This window comes from Lutra lutra, chromosome 8 (genome assembly GCF_902655055.1).
Source record: "Lutra lutra chromosome 8, mLutLut1.2, whole genome shotgun sequence".
Lineage (NCBI taxonomy): Eukaryota > Metazoa > Chordata > Mammalia > Carnivora > Mustelidae > Lutra > Lutra lutra.
This window is the reverse complement of record NC_062285.1, coordinates 119,321,919-119,335,191: the sequence shown is the minus strand read 5'-3', so window position 1 is coordinate 119,335,191 and position 13,273 is coordinate 119,321,919. Positions and strand designations below refer to the sequence as shown.

At 40.7% G+C, this 13,273-nt stretch overlaps 1 protein-coding gene across 8 annotated transcripts in view; it reads left to right on the top strand.

The window, feature by feature from the left end:
* The window catches only part of USP44 (ubiquitin specific peptidase 44), a 46,838-nt gene that overhangs the window by 18,524 nt on the left and 15,041 nt on the right, over positions 1 to 13,273 (top strand). Inside the window, exon 1 of one of the 8 annotated variants that reach the window (XM_047739825.1) lies at positions 90 to 210. The exons of the other annotated variants lie outside the window; for them this stretch is intronic. The gene's annotated coding sequence lies outside the window, so the exon portion shown is untranslated. Of the gene's footprint in view, positions 1 to 89; positions 211 to 13,273 lie in introns of those variants that run through there. 8 annotated transcript variants of the gene reach the window in all.

The following is a 13,273-nucleotide window of genomic DNA, read 5'->3' as shown; positions in this document are numbered from 1 at the left end:
GCCGCCGAGTGGAGCTGCACCCCCAACACTCCCAAGGCACGGGGAGGGGGGAGTGGGGGGAGCGGGGCGGGGCGTGGTCACTAGTGACGTAGCCGCTCAACCGGACCACCGCCGCCGCCGCCGCCGTCGCCGCCGCCGCCGCGGCCCCCACCGAACCCGGGGGCGGGGGTCCCGGGGTGAGCGCAAAGATGGCCGCTCGGGCTCGGGCTGGTGAGTGTGCGTGACCGGCGCGCGGCTGCGGCGGTTGCCCGAACGGGGTCTCTGCGGGAGCGAAGGTTCCACTGGAGCCCCCGGGGCTGGGAGGCACCTGGCGGCGTTTCCCCGCCGCGGAGGACGTAGGGGGATCCCTAAGGGAGGGACGGGGGGGCTGCGGACGGACTGAGGGGAGCGAGCCCAGGGGCGCGAGGAGGAGGCGGTGGCAGCGGCGGCGGGTCCAGCGAATTTAGAATTGGCGCCTCTGGGAAGTTTCGGTGGGTTGTGCGATGCCCTGGCTGGGGTCCCGGCGCCCGACCACCTCAAGAGTGCCCAGAGATGCTGCGAGGAGCCGCGTTCCTGTGGCCCCGGTCATCGCGTAGCCACCTCGCGCTGGGCTGGAGGGGGACGAGTTGGGAGAAGGGGTGGAATAGCAAGACTTTCGGGGATGCGGAGGGGAAGATGTTCACTGACCGGCGTTCGAGAGCGTTGAGGAGCTGTGATCGCGAATCTGATGCGCGCTGGGGCCCTCTGCAGAGCTGGTTCTGTGGAGATAAAACCGAATCCTACCCCTGCTCTGATTGCCGCCAAGTGATGCTCCAAGCCCCCTGGGAGGCGTTGGAAGGGCAGTTTCTAGCCCTCCGTTTGCGAGGAAAGGCTTGCCTTCCCTCCATGGATTGAGTCCCTGCATTAACAGCACCTGCTACCACTTAAGAGACACTTAGGATTTTTGAATACCAGCTTCCTAAACCATCCCCGCTGGCCTTCGGGGAAGGAATGCTAATAGGCTAAACCCATTTTTGAGGCATAAGAAATGTGTCAGCATTCGAAGAAAGAAATGCTCAAGTTTAAGAGGCGGTAGGACACCCTCCTCCTGCCCCCATTCCCAATTAAAAAAAAAAAAAAAAGTGAAACATGGTAATTGTTTCAACCAAGTTTGACCTGTTGTAAATTCTTCTGGTAACTGGGTAATTTCTTGTAGTTTTAATTTTGGAAGTAAACAATTTAGCCAACTCTTGAGAGAGTCGCTTTGTCTTTAAGCCCTCCGGAGTCCCCCCACTCTTAAACTCTAATGGTCATATCTTGCAAGTAACGGGATTGTGAAATTAGCATGGAAATAGGACCTTCAGGCCCTGCACTTGAATTCCTTATTATCTGTGAAGTAGCTGCCTGTGGGGAAAAAGTAGGGGGTTGGTAACATTGGGCCTGGAATTCCATTTTGAGTTGTCCTTAAAACCAGTATTCAGTGTAAACAAGGAAAAAGAATTGGCTATTCACTCTGATCAAATTCAGAAAGCCAACAGGAGTTAAGCACATGTTTATAGAATATTTCATAATCTCAGTGAGATTCAATATTTAGTTGTCTTGAAAGAGAGGAAAACTTCGTATTCTCAGAACCTTAATCTTTTTATCCTTAATTTAGCATCTTGGGACTTGAAAGAGATTTTTATTTTTGTTTAATTTCCCCCACCTCACCCCCAGAACTTAGTGATTTTTAACGTTTTGACTTTGTTTAGTTTCTCTCCTTCCTGCTCTGATTTCTCTAACTTTTGGGATACTAGCTATTAATTTTGCAATGGATGGTAGATTTTTCAGTCTAGGATTTTTCATTGTAGATTATCCGTATTGAAATTTAGAGATATTCTAATATTGAACAAGGAGTTCGATGCGTACATTGTAGAAAGCTGAACTTTTTTTTTAGCTGTTTTGATTGAACATTTATCTTGTTTTTCTTTCAAAATATTAATTGTCCAAGATCTTTTAGCTTACAAACATTTAAGTGCTAAGTGAATCTGTGTTAAGCATGCTATACAATGATACGCTTTTTCTAATTCTTAAAATGGAAAATCTGTTGAAGATTCGGATTAAATATTTGACATATATTGTTTCTACTTAATTGTCTCTACCCCCCTTTGTCACAAATTTTTCGTTTTCTACTACACAAAGGAATAAGTTATCATATGTACCCGCTACCGAACTTTTCCTCTACGTACTTGAATCTTACTGAGTATTATAGCATTGGTGGTATATAAGAGGATTTTCTGCTCACTGGGTTGAGGGCTGAGTCTGATTGTATTTTGTTTGTATCCCCAGTACCTGACTATTTGCTTAACGTAGAGGAAAACCCCCTGTAAATGTTTGTGTTTTTGAATGGTACAGAGATACAGAGAAAGGCAACACCTTGGCTTCTTGGTGGCGGAAAAAGGATGCTTGGAAGTTTTTCTCCTTCCTGTAATGTTGGGCAGAACAAACCGGGTTGCCGGATTCTTGGAATTGTCTGGTTGAGGGGGATTAGAGAGACTAGGACACAGGTTTAAGAGTCTAATCAAGGCAGGAAATGTGGGAAATTGTTCTGCCCTTAGGCCCAACCTAAATAGGTGACAAGTAACTAAAATAAGGATTTTATAATACTGGCTTTCTGGCAGTGATTAAGATTATTAAAGTATGGTGGTTTTTCATAGCACCTTCAGATACCATAAAACTTTATTATTAAGAATTCACTTTTAGTGGAGTTCTCCATAACATAGGAAAAGCTAATTTATGCATGATAGGCCAAGTCATGAAGGTGCTAGAATGATAGTCTAGGCATTTTACACAAAGTATTTGAATTCTGTTTTCTAGACCCATATTACAATGCTCAAATTTTTTGTGAACGTTTCCCCCACTGTTAAGAAATTAGCACCAGATTGATGTAGAAGTATGGTGGCCTGACACTAATGATAAATATTTTGGAACAAAATTTCCGATGATTGAAATACTTAAAAATAGTGATGGGTGAGGAAATCAAATAACCTGGTGGCAGAAACTTGCTTTCCACGAGCTTTTTCTTAGAACATCATCAACTAGATTCAATCTCTGTGCTTCTGGGGAGGCAGTGTTAGAGACATGAAGAAGGTCCAGGGCAAAAAGGTACCTTTTTTGTTTAATGAGGAGTTTCAAGTGAGATCAGAGTAATTATAGATTCTAGGTCTCTAGAGGAAGAAAGAATAACCAGGGCCTTTCTAGGGATAAAGGAAAGGAAATACATCATGATTGACAAGAGGTGCCAAAGCACATAATAGGCATAATAGCATACCTAAGAGGCAAAAGGGAGTTCATTGTGTTCGTTCAATAATTTCTAACTTCAAAATTTTGAAGCCCTTTGTACCAGGCACTATGCTTGACCCTTGGCATTTTGCAAACATCTTTTCAGAGTACAGGGTACTAATAAAATAAATGGAAATTTGGAAACTGCTCATAAGGACTGGGTAGGGTTTGCCCTAATTACCATGGATAAGGTTATTTTTATTGTCATTCAAATACATGCAAAGATTGAGGTGGCTAGTAATTCATAAGACCTACTTCCTATTGAAATTGCCATTTCCTTCTATCTTTTATTATGGAAAATAACAGATCTTCCTACTTTTAATAGCTTTTAGAGGATATGTTTAGGTTATTTGGTACTGTTGAAAGAAAATTAAGTTTTGTGGCACGCCTTGGTGGCTCATTTGGAAGCAGCTGACTTTTGATTTTGGTTCTAGTCATGATTTCTGAGTGAAATCAGCCCTTATGGGGCTCCTGCTCAGCATGGAGTTTGCTTGGGTTTCTCTCTCCCTCTCACTCTGTCCCTCCCACCTCAAATAAATAAATAAATCTTTAAAAAAAATAGTTAAGTTTTATTGTAAAAATTATCTTTGGCATTCAACATATGCCAACTCTTTAATATCTATCCTTTTAGGAGGTTCTCTAATGAGATAAATTTAAATATTCTTTTTTTAAAGATTTTTAAAAATTTATTTTTAAAGATTTTATTTATTTATTTGACAAAGAGAAACAAAACAAGGGAACACAAGCAGGGGGAGTGGGAGAAGGAGAAGCAGGCTTCCCGCTGCGTAGGGAGCCCAATGTGGGGCTCCATCCCAGGACCCTGGGATCATGACCTGAGCTGAAGGCAGAAGCTTAACAACTGAACCACCCAGGTGCCCCTTTTAAGATTTATTTTAGAGAGACAGCAAGCGCATGCACACACGGACAGGCACATAGGGAGAGAGTCTTAAGCAGACCCCATGCTGAGCACAGAGCCCAAGGTGGAGCTGGATCCTATTACCCAGAGATGACCTGAGCTGAAACTGAGTCCTTCGCTTGACCCACTGTGCCACCCAGGCATCCCTAAATATTTATTCTTTATGCCCAGTGGTACATATGTTTTTTCTTTAACTGAAGTAGAATGTATATAAAATATACACACTCATTTCCTGAAGCAGTAGTAAATATCCCAGTTATGAAAAATTTTAAAAATTGAAATTATTCACAAAGTGGTCATCTGTGTATAAAAACATTTTAACAAAAGATGTGTGGGAAGTGGCTGGTCATAGATGAAAGTAGAAAAGTATATACTGTGCACCAATTCGAAGGCTCGTATAGGCCATTTTGAGGAGTTTAGATTGATCTTGTGTGTGGTCTTTCAAGACTTTTAAACAATTTTTTTAAAAAATGTGTGAAACTGTGCTATGAGACACACTGGGAACTATATAAAATGCAAATGTCATGATTATTTGACTAAGTATGAGCTATGAAAAGGGAGAAACTTCTTAATAAAGCATAATATTTAACATCTATTCAGATTTTAAAATAATTTTTAGGTATGTATATTGGTCAGATCCCTTATTCTGTGTTACTTTTTAAAATAGTAATTAGTTTGGCTGTTTTTTTGTATGTTTATTTTTCCAGTAACTTCCTATCTTTCATAAAAACATAGTTTTTAGGGGTGCCTGGGTGGCTCAGTAGGTTAAAGCCTCTGCTTTCGGCTCAGGTCATGATCTCAGGGTCCTAGGATCGAGCCCCGCATTGGGCTCTCTGCTCAGAGGGGAGCCTGCTTCCCCACCTCTCTCTGCCTGCCTCTCTGCCTGCTTGTGGTATCTCTCTTTCTCTGACAAATAAATAAAATCTTTAACAAAAACATTTAACATTTAACATTTTTTAAAGCAAAGAATCTGAAAATTGTGCTACTAATTGCAATGACTAGAGGATTGAGGTGACTTTTATGTGACTGATCTTTAGTAACTGACCTCCTGTAGGAATTTCCAAAGCTTGCTAACGATATTGTAGCTTTCCATGTTTTCTAAGTGTCTTAAGATAAAATAGGTGGAAAGGGAGTGGTCAGCTGAAAAGATCATTTTGTTGAGGATAACAAATTTAATAGTGGAATGTTAATTTTTTAAAAAAAATTGTTATTTATTTATTTGACAGAGATCACAAGTAGGCAGCGTGGCAGGCAGAGAGAGAGAGGGAAGCAGGCTCCCCGCTGAGCAAAGGGCCCGATGTAGGGCTTGATCCCAGGACCCTGGGATCGTGACCTGAGCCGAAGGCAGAGGCTTTAACCCATTGAGCCACCCAGGCGCCCCTATTTTTATTTTTTTAAAGATTTTTCTTTGGGAGTGTCTGGCTGGCTCAGTCAGTTAAGCCTCTGACTCTTGATATCAGCTCAGGTCTTGATCTCAAAAGGCATGCATTCAAGCCCTGTGTTGGGCTTCACACTGGGTTTGGAGCCTACTTTAAAAAAAAAAAAAAGGCTTGATTTTTTTTTTTTTTTTAAGATTTTATTTATTTATTTGACAGACAGAGATCACAAGCGGAGAGGTAGGCAGAGAGAGAGGAGGGGAAGCAGGCTCCCGCTGAGCAGAGAGCCCGACACGGGGCTCGATCCCAGGACCCTGGGACCATTACCTGAGCCGAAGGCAGAGGTGTCAACCCACTGAGCCATCCAGGCACCCCGAAGACTTGATTTTTTTTTTAAAGTAATCTCTACACACATCATGGGGCTTGAACTCACAACCCAAGGTCAAGGGTTGCACAGTCCACTAACTGAGCCAGCCAGGTGCCCGTTTATTTTTTTATTTTTTATTTTTTAAAACATTTTATTTTTAAGTAATCTCTACTCCCAGCATGGAGCTCAAATTCATGATACCATGATTGAGCTGAATGCTCTAGGGGCTCCTGGGTGGCCCAGGTCAGTGGGTAAAGCCTCCTGACTCCTGATTTCAGCTCAAGTAATGATCTCAGAGTTGTGAGATCAAGCCCTGTGTGTTTGGCTCCCCGCTGTGTGGAGCCTGCTTAAGATTCTCTCTCTCCATCCCCCTCTGCTCCTCCCTGTACTCCCCACTTCCCCCCCAAAGCTGAATCCTCTATTAAGAGTTGCATCCTGGGGACACCTGGGTGGCTAAGTTGGTTAAGCGTCTGCCTTCAGCTCGGGTGGTGATCCTAAGGTCCTGGGATCAAGTCTGCAATTGGAATCCTTGCTCAGGGGGGAGCCTGCTTCTCCTTCTGCCTGTTGTCCCCCCTGCTTGTGCTTTTGCGCTCTCTTTGACAAATAAAATGTTAAAAAAAAAAGTTGCATTCTGTACCAACTAAGCCAATTAGGTGCCTAAAACAATTTTAATCAGGGGTCAGAAAGTATGTCTCAGTTAATTTTTGTATAAAATCTTTTTGGGGTACCTGAATGCACACAAAATGGGACAAGACATGTGGTAGGCTGTGGTTAAGGATGGAGAAAGTAGGATATTATAAAATATCAGGAAACTGCCTTGACTCTCCCTGAGGGAAAAATGACCACTTGGTTGAGGGTGGGGAGCAGTTTTAGTGATCCATAATTTCCTATTTTTTGTTCTTTTAAGATTTTATTTATTTATTTGACAGAGCGATCACAAGTAGAAAGAGAGGAGGAAGCAGGACCCCCACAGAACAGAGAGCCGGAAGCGGGGCTTGATCCTAAGACCCTGAGGTCACGACCCCTGAGCCGAAGGCAGAGGCTCAACCCACTGAGCCCCCATAATTTCCTATTCTTTTTCTCTTTCTTTCTCTCTCAAATATACCTTTTTTTTTTTTTTTTTTAAGATTTCATTTATTTGTCAGAGAGCATGGGCACAAGCACAGGGAGTGGCAGACAGAGGGAGAAGCAGGCTCCCTGCCAAGCAAGGAGCCTGATGAGGGACTGGAGCCCAGGACCCCACGATCACAACCCAAGCAGAAGGCAGATAGATGCTAAACCCACTGAGCCTCCAGGATGTCCCTAGACTTCCTTTTTTTTTTTTTTTTTTTAAGATTTTATTTATTTGAGAGAGCACAAGCACTGGGGAGGGGTCGGGGATGGGGGGACTGTGCGCGTGGGAAGCAGGATTTTAAGAGTTAAAGGCTCAAAGAAAACTTGAAGATTGATTCACCAGGATAATATAGAAGAGAGTAAGAGTCTGGATAAGACTGGAAGGTGACTGCTGTACCTCAGGTTTGGAGGTTACTGCTGTATCTCAGGAATGATAAAGTGCATAATAAGAATGATAACTGCAAATGAGAAGACTTGGGGAGTGATGAATATATATATATATATATAGGATAAATTGAGTGTTTGTATGGAAAAGATGAGAGGGACGAGTGAAAAAAAAAAACAAAACCTAGCCTGGGTACTTGAATGATACTATACTATCTTTAATAAGAGGATATTGGAAAAGGAACTAATTCTCTGAAGACAAGATGTGTAGGTAAACTGAGTTTGCAGTGTGCCTAAGACTGGTTCAGAAAGGTTTGGTGGTCAGCTATCTAGATCTGATCATTGAAACTATGCCAGTGGGAGGAGCTATTGAAATAGATGTCAGAAAGGTATTACTACATGCTTAAAGCCTGGACGGTTATGTTGCAAAGGGCCATAATTTGAGTAAGTGAAAATTAATTTGAGATAGTCTTCACTAGGTGGTAAGTATAAGCAATTTTGTGCTGTTGAACTTTAACAAGTTAAATATTTTACCCATGAGATTTGATTTTTTTTGCGATGTAAATTTTTAACTAAAAATACTATGTATAATAAAATCAAATGTTTTATTTCTCTTCTAGTTATTTTAGTTTTCTATTCTATAATTGCTTTAATTATATGTTAAACCTATGTAAAATAATCAGCTTTCAATAAGTAAAATACAGTTTTGTTTTGTTTTGTTTTAAGATTTTATTTATTTATTTATTTATTTATTTGACAGAGGAGAGAGGCAGCGAGAGAGGGAACACATAGAGGGAGAGGCAGGGAGAGGGAGAAACAAGCTTCCAGATGATGCGACGCTCCATCCCAGGACCCTGAGATCATGACCTGAGCTGAAGGCAGACGCTTAACCATCTGAGCCACCCAGGCGCCCCACATACTTGGTTTTATAAAAAGCATTTTATAGGTATTACTTGGAATTTTTTTTTAAGACTTTTTATTTATTTACTTGACAGAGATCACAAGTAGGCAGAGAGGCAGGCAGAGAGAGGGAGAAGCAGGCTCCCTGCTGACCAGAGAGCCTGATGTGGGGCTCGCTGGATCCCAGGACCCTGGGATCATGACCTGAGCCAAAGGCAGAGGCTTTAAGCCACGGAGCCACCCAGGTGCCCCGGTATTATTTGGAATTTTAAGTGTGAAACATTTTTTAAATGTCTGAGAAAATGGTAGTATAGATCATTTTAATCATTATATATAGATTTCATTCAAAACATCATGACTGTGTGTTGCTATTATATATAGGCACAGGTAATATTTTATCAGACTCTACATGGAGGATGCAGAAATATTGTTATCTCTCTTTAAAATGAATATACTGCTAAAAATTATGTAGCCAACCTGCAAGCTAAACAGGCAATAACATAGCTTCTCCGCAGTGAATTAGCAAATGAAAAGAAGCGCTCTTAACCCAGTGGAGGAAAATAGGAAGTGTCAAGAAAATACACCCATCCCCCTTTTCTTTTCCTCTAAGCTTTTAGATCTTTGTGTGATGAGGCCCCTTTGGGGATACCTTAGTAAGTGTCTTGGAGCTTTAGGTCTAGGCAGCAGAGCAAACTGGAAATCTCAGGTGGCAACAACCTGGTTTGCTAGCGCTTGTTTACTTCCCTGCCCTTCTCTTGGTTGTCTGCCCTCTCCTGGTTTCTTTCATAAGTAGACAGGGTAAGTGGGCCCCCTGGTCTAAAATATTAATTCCCTGATCTGTCATTCCACCATTCAGGTTTCACATCTTTGTGGGGTTTTTTTTGTTTTTGTTTTTGCTTTAAAAAAAATTTTTTTTTAAATTTATTTTTAAGTAATCTCTACACCCAACATGCCATTCAAACTCAGAACCCTGAGATGGAGAGTCTCATGCTCTACCAACTGAGCTAAGCGAGCAACCCTGGTTTCACTTCTTTGGGTTTAAAAAAAAAAAAAAGAAAAAGAAAAAAGATTTTATCTTTGAGAGATCTTTTAAAATGCAAATACCCTGGGAGAGGTCAGACCTTAGTTCTCAGCCAACATCTTAATTATCAGTTAGCACCGTAGTTGGGCTTAGTACATATATGGCTGGGAAGATTGAATCCCTGGCTAGAAGTGATGAAACTAGAAGGAAATTAGTAGTAGTTGTAGCAGTAGCATTGTCAGCTAACATGTACTGAGAGCCACGTTAAGTGTCAGGATTTATTCTAGGTGCTTTATAAATTTCTCTAATTCCCTCCACAACTGTATTCGTTTTCTCACCATTGTTTTTTTTTTTTTTTTTTTTTTTTTTTTTTTTAAATAAGAAAACTGAGGTGAGTGGAGCATAAGTGATTTGTCTAGGTCACATAGTAAATACAACCAAGTGTTAAACTCAGGCTTTTGGATTCCAGAGTGTGCTTTCTAACCATTTTGCTGTGATACCTCTCCACTGCTATATAGCCTCCCTGAGAAATGGCATCTCATCACATTTTACACTTTTCATGATTTTTCACTGAATGGAAACATGCTGTTTAATTATAGGCCACTTCCTGTTGAAGGGTAGTGAGGACCTTACAATCATCTAAATAGATTTTTTAGTAATAACTGGGAACTATTTGCAGAATATAGAGAAAGGAGTAAAGAGGCTATATTGAGCACATACATAGCTAAATATACACTAGTATGTATATATTCCTGCATAAAACTTACACAAATAACATGCTCATAATTTTTAGGTACTTGAAAATATGGATAACCCCAGAATAAACTATGTGTATTCTTTCTAGGTATTTTTTATTTTGCGTCTTCTTTTCTGAATGTTGTGCAAGGTGTTAACTCATACCACCTCTAAAATTTTAGAATGAGGGGCACCTGGGTGGCCTAGTCAAGTGCCTGCCTTCAGCTCAGGTCATGATCTTGGAGTCCTGGGATCAAGCCCAGCACTGGGAATCCCTTGCTCAGTAGGGACTCTGCTTCTCCCTCTCCCCCTCCCCCTGCTTGTATACAGACTTTTCTCTCTCTCTCTCTCTTTCTCTGCACTCTTTCTCTCTCAAATACATAAATCTTTAAAAAAAAATTTTTTTTTAGAATGAAATAATTTCCCTTGAGTGCAAGTAAACGGCATTTCCCTCCTCTCAAGAAGCTGAACTAATAATTACTGTCTGACTCGCCAGAAATGAATGTTTAACTAAATTATCTCTGTATTCTTTATATGATCCTTTTATTTTATTTTTTACAATCTTTTAAAAATAAAAGTAGATAGGATACCTTGGTGGTTCAGTGGGTTAAGTGTCTGCCCTTGGCTCAGGTCATGATCTCAGGGTCCTGGGATCGAGCCCACCCCCGTTGAGTCCCAAGTTGAGCTTTCTGCTCTCTCGTTCTTACTCTCATAAATAAAATCTTTAAACAAATAAAAGTAGAAGAGGGCCCTGGATTTTTCTCTTAATCTCCATATTGAACCAGTTCTTTCAGCCAATGTTTGCTTTAACACTAATCTACCTCTGTTCCCGTCCTTGCTTTAACACTGCTACAGCTAGAATTTTCTTATAATACTTGGAGGAATAATATCTTATAATCAGTCATCCTTTTTCTAGATCTGCCATTTCAGATCCATCTGTAACCTATGTATCTGATCATGTCATTCTTCTCTACAGAATTCATTAGTGGCTTTTTTTTATTGCCTATAGGCCTTGGAAGCAGGCTTGGTGATGATTGAGGCAGGAATTTCCAAGGTCCCAGGTACTGGTGAATGGGTCCAAAAGGGGAGTTGGAGATGTTTGCAGGCTCCAGATGACCACATCCCCTTGACTCTGCTGACTCCACATAATGGGACTCTCTAAAGTCTCAGGTCTGGGCCCTGGTGTCTGGGTTTAAAGGCAGTGTGTGCTGTTGCTGTGTGAACTTTTGGTGGCAGCAAGAATCAAAGCAGGGAGAACATTTAAGAAGCCTTATTGCAGTCATCCCCGTGAGACTTAATGGAGCTTGGATCAGAATGAGAGCAGTGGAGGTAATACATAGTCAGTTTCTAGATATATTTTGAAGATAAAGCCAACCAATTTTCCTGAAGAACTGATGTGGCGAGAGAGAAAGAGGAGTCAAGAATGAGATATTTAGCTTCAGTATCTGCAAGGATTTAGTATAATGGAGCATATCATTCACTGATGTCTTAATTTTGCCATTAGCAACTATTGTTGAACGCCAGCAGTTCTAGTAAAATACTGTATTTGCACAGGTTTTCAACCACAGGAAATTTTGGAGGATGAGAAATAAATTTAAAATGTATGCTTGAAATATGTGTACATGTGAGGGTTAAGACTGGTCAGCCTTATGTCCCTATTCAGATACAGCCTACATCTGAAAAAGTTAAGAAGTGGAGGGAGAGGCGCTGTCTGACTGCTAGGAAATTGTACCAAAAAAAGAGGTGGGAAGGAACCAAATATCAGCTTTACCTTTGCAGCTTTCTTAGGTCCCAGGAGGTGGCACCTGCAAGTACTATTGAAATTCATATTGTCTTGTTGCCCTAAAAAATGTAGAGCATCAGTCATGCTCCATAAAATGTTCTGAGTGTTTTGTAACTAGGTCCTGATCTGTGACCTGAAACTTGTGTTTAATTTGTGTTAAATCAATGAAGAAAAAAATTTTTAAGATATTTTATTTATTTATTTGAGAGAGAGCACATATGCAGGAGCATGAGTACAGGGAGGGGCCGAGGGAGGAGAAGCAGACACCCTGCTGAGCAGGCAGCCTGACACACGGGCTTAATCTCAGGACCCAGGGATCATCACCTGAGCTGAAGACAGACACTTAACCAATTAAGGCACCCAGGCACGCCAATAAAGTATTTTGTGACCCCTACTTTTTAACTAGATTACTATTTTTATTTTTATTTATCTATTTTTAAAGATTTTATTTGAAGTGATCTCTTAACCCAGCATGGGCCTCAAATTCACAACCCAGAGATCAAGTTGCACGCTCCATCCACCTAGCCAGCCAGGTGCCCCTATTTTTAGATAGTTGTAGCAAAAAGTATTTGTGACTCTATTATGATAAAGAAACATGTTTCTGGGTCAAAGCCATATAGGTTTTGTTCATTTTGTTTTGTTTTATTGGCGTGGGGTTTTGTTTTTGTTTTTAGAATACACTTCTAACTTCAGATAGTGTGTAGGCCCACCAGAATATAAAAATTTATTATATTGCCATCCAGTTCATATTCTTCCTTTTTTCTTTTTTCTTTTGCTTACTTATCCTTGCACAGTCCTGAGATGCTATTCAAACACAAAAGCATTCTCCTCTTCTATCTCTCTGCTCGCCTCAGGTAAACTGTCAAGTCTGTCAAATTCAAAGTATGTTATAGAGCCATGAATTGAAGGTCATTATTGATTTACTGGTGGAAAGCTAAATTTAAAATGGTAATTAGGTAGAATACTGTGATTTATTTAAATAAATAGATGTTCATTATAGCTACCATTTATTGGGTGTTTACTCTGTGTTAGACAAATATTTTATATTATCTCCGTTCTTCATTGAAGTTGGTATGAGTTTTCCCTGTTTTACAGAAGAATTTTAAAGACGTTAAAATATTTGCTCAAATCAGACATATAAACAGTATGTAGCAGAGGTAGAATTCTTACCTCTAAGTTTTTGTTTCAGATCTCATGCTTTTAACTATGGTTATGCTTTAATAACTATGTGGATAGGGCTCTCAGAATGTAGATATTTGTGAGAGATATTTGAGTCTTGCCAGCCCCAATTTTTAAGAAACAGAATGTAATTTTGTAAACAGCCCTTGACTGTTGGGTAAAAGGATAGATCTTATTCTAGTTCATTGAAAAGGGGTCATTACCCATTCTTTACCAGTAG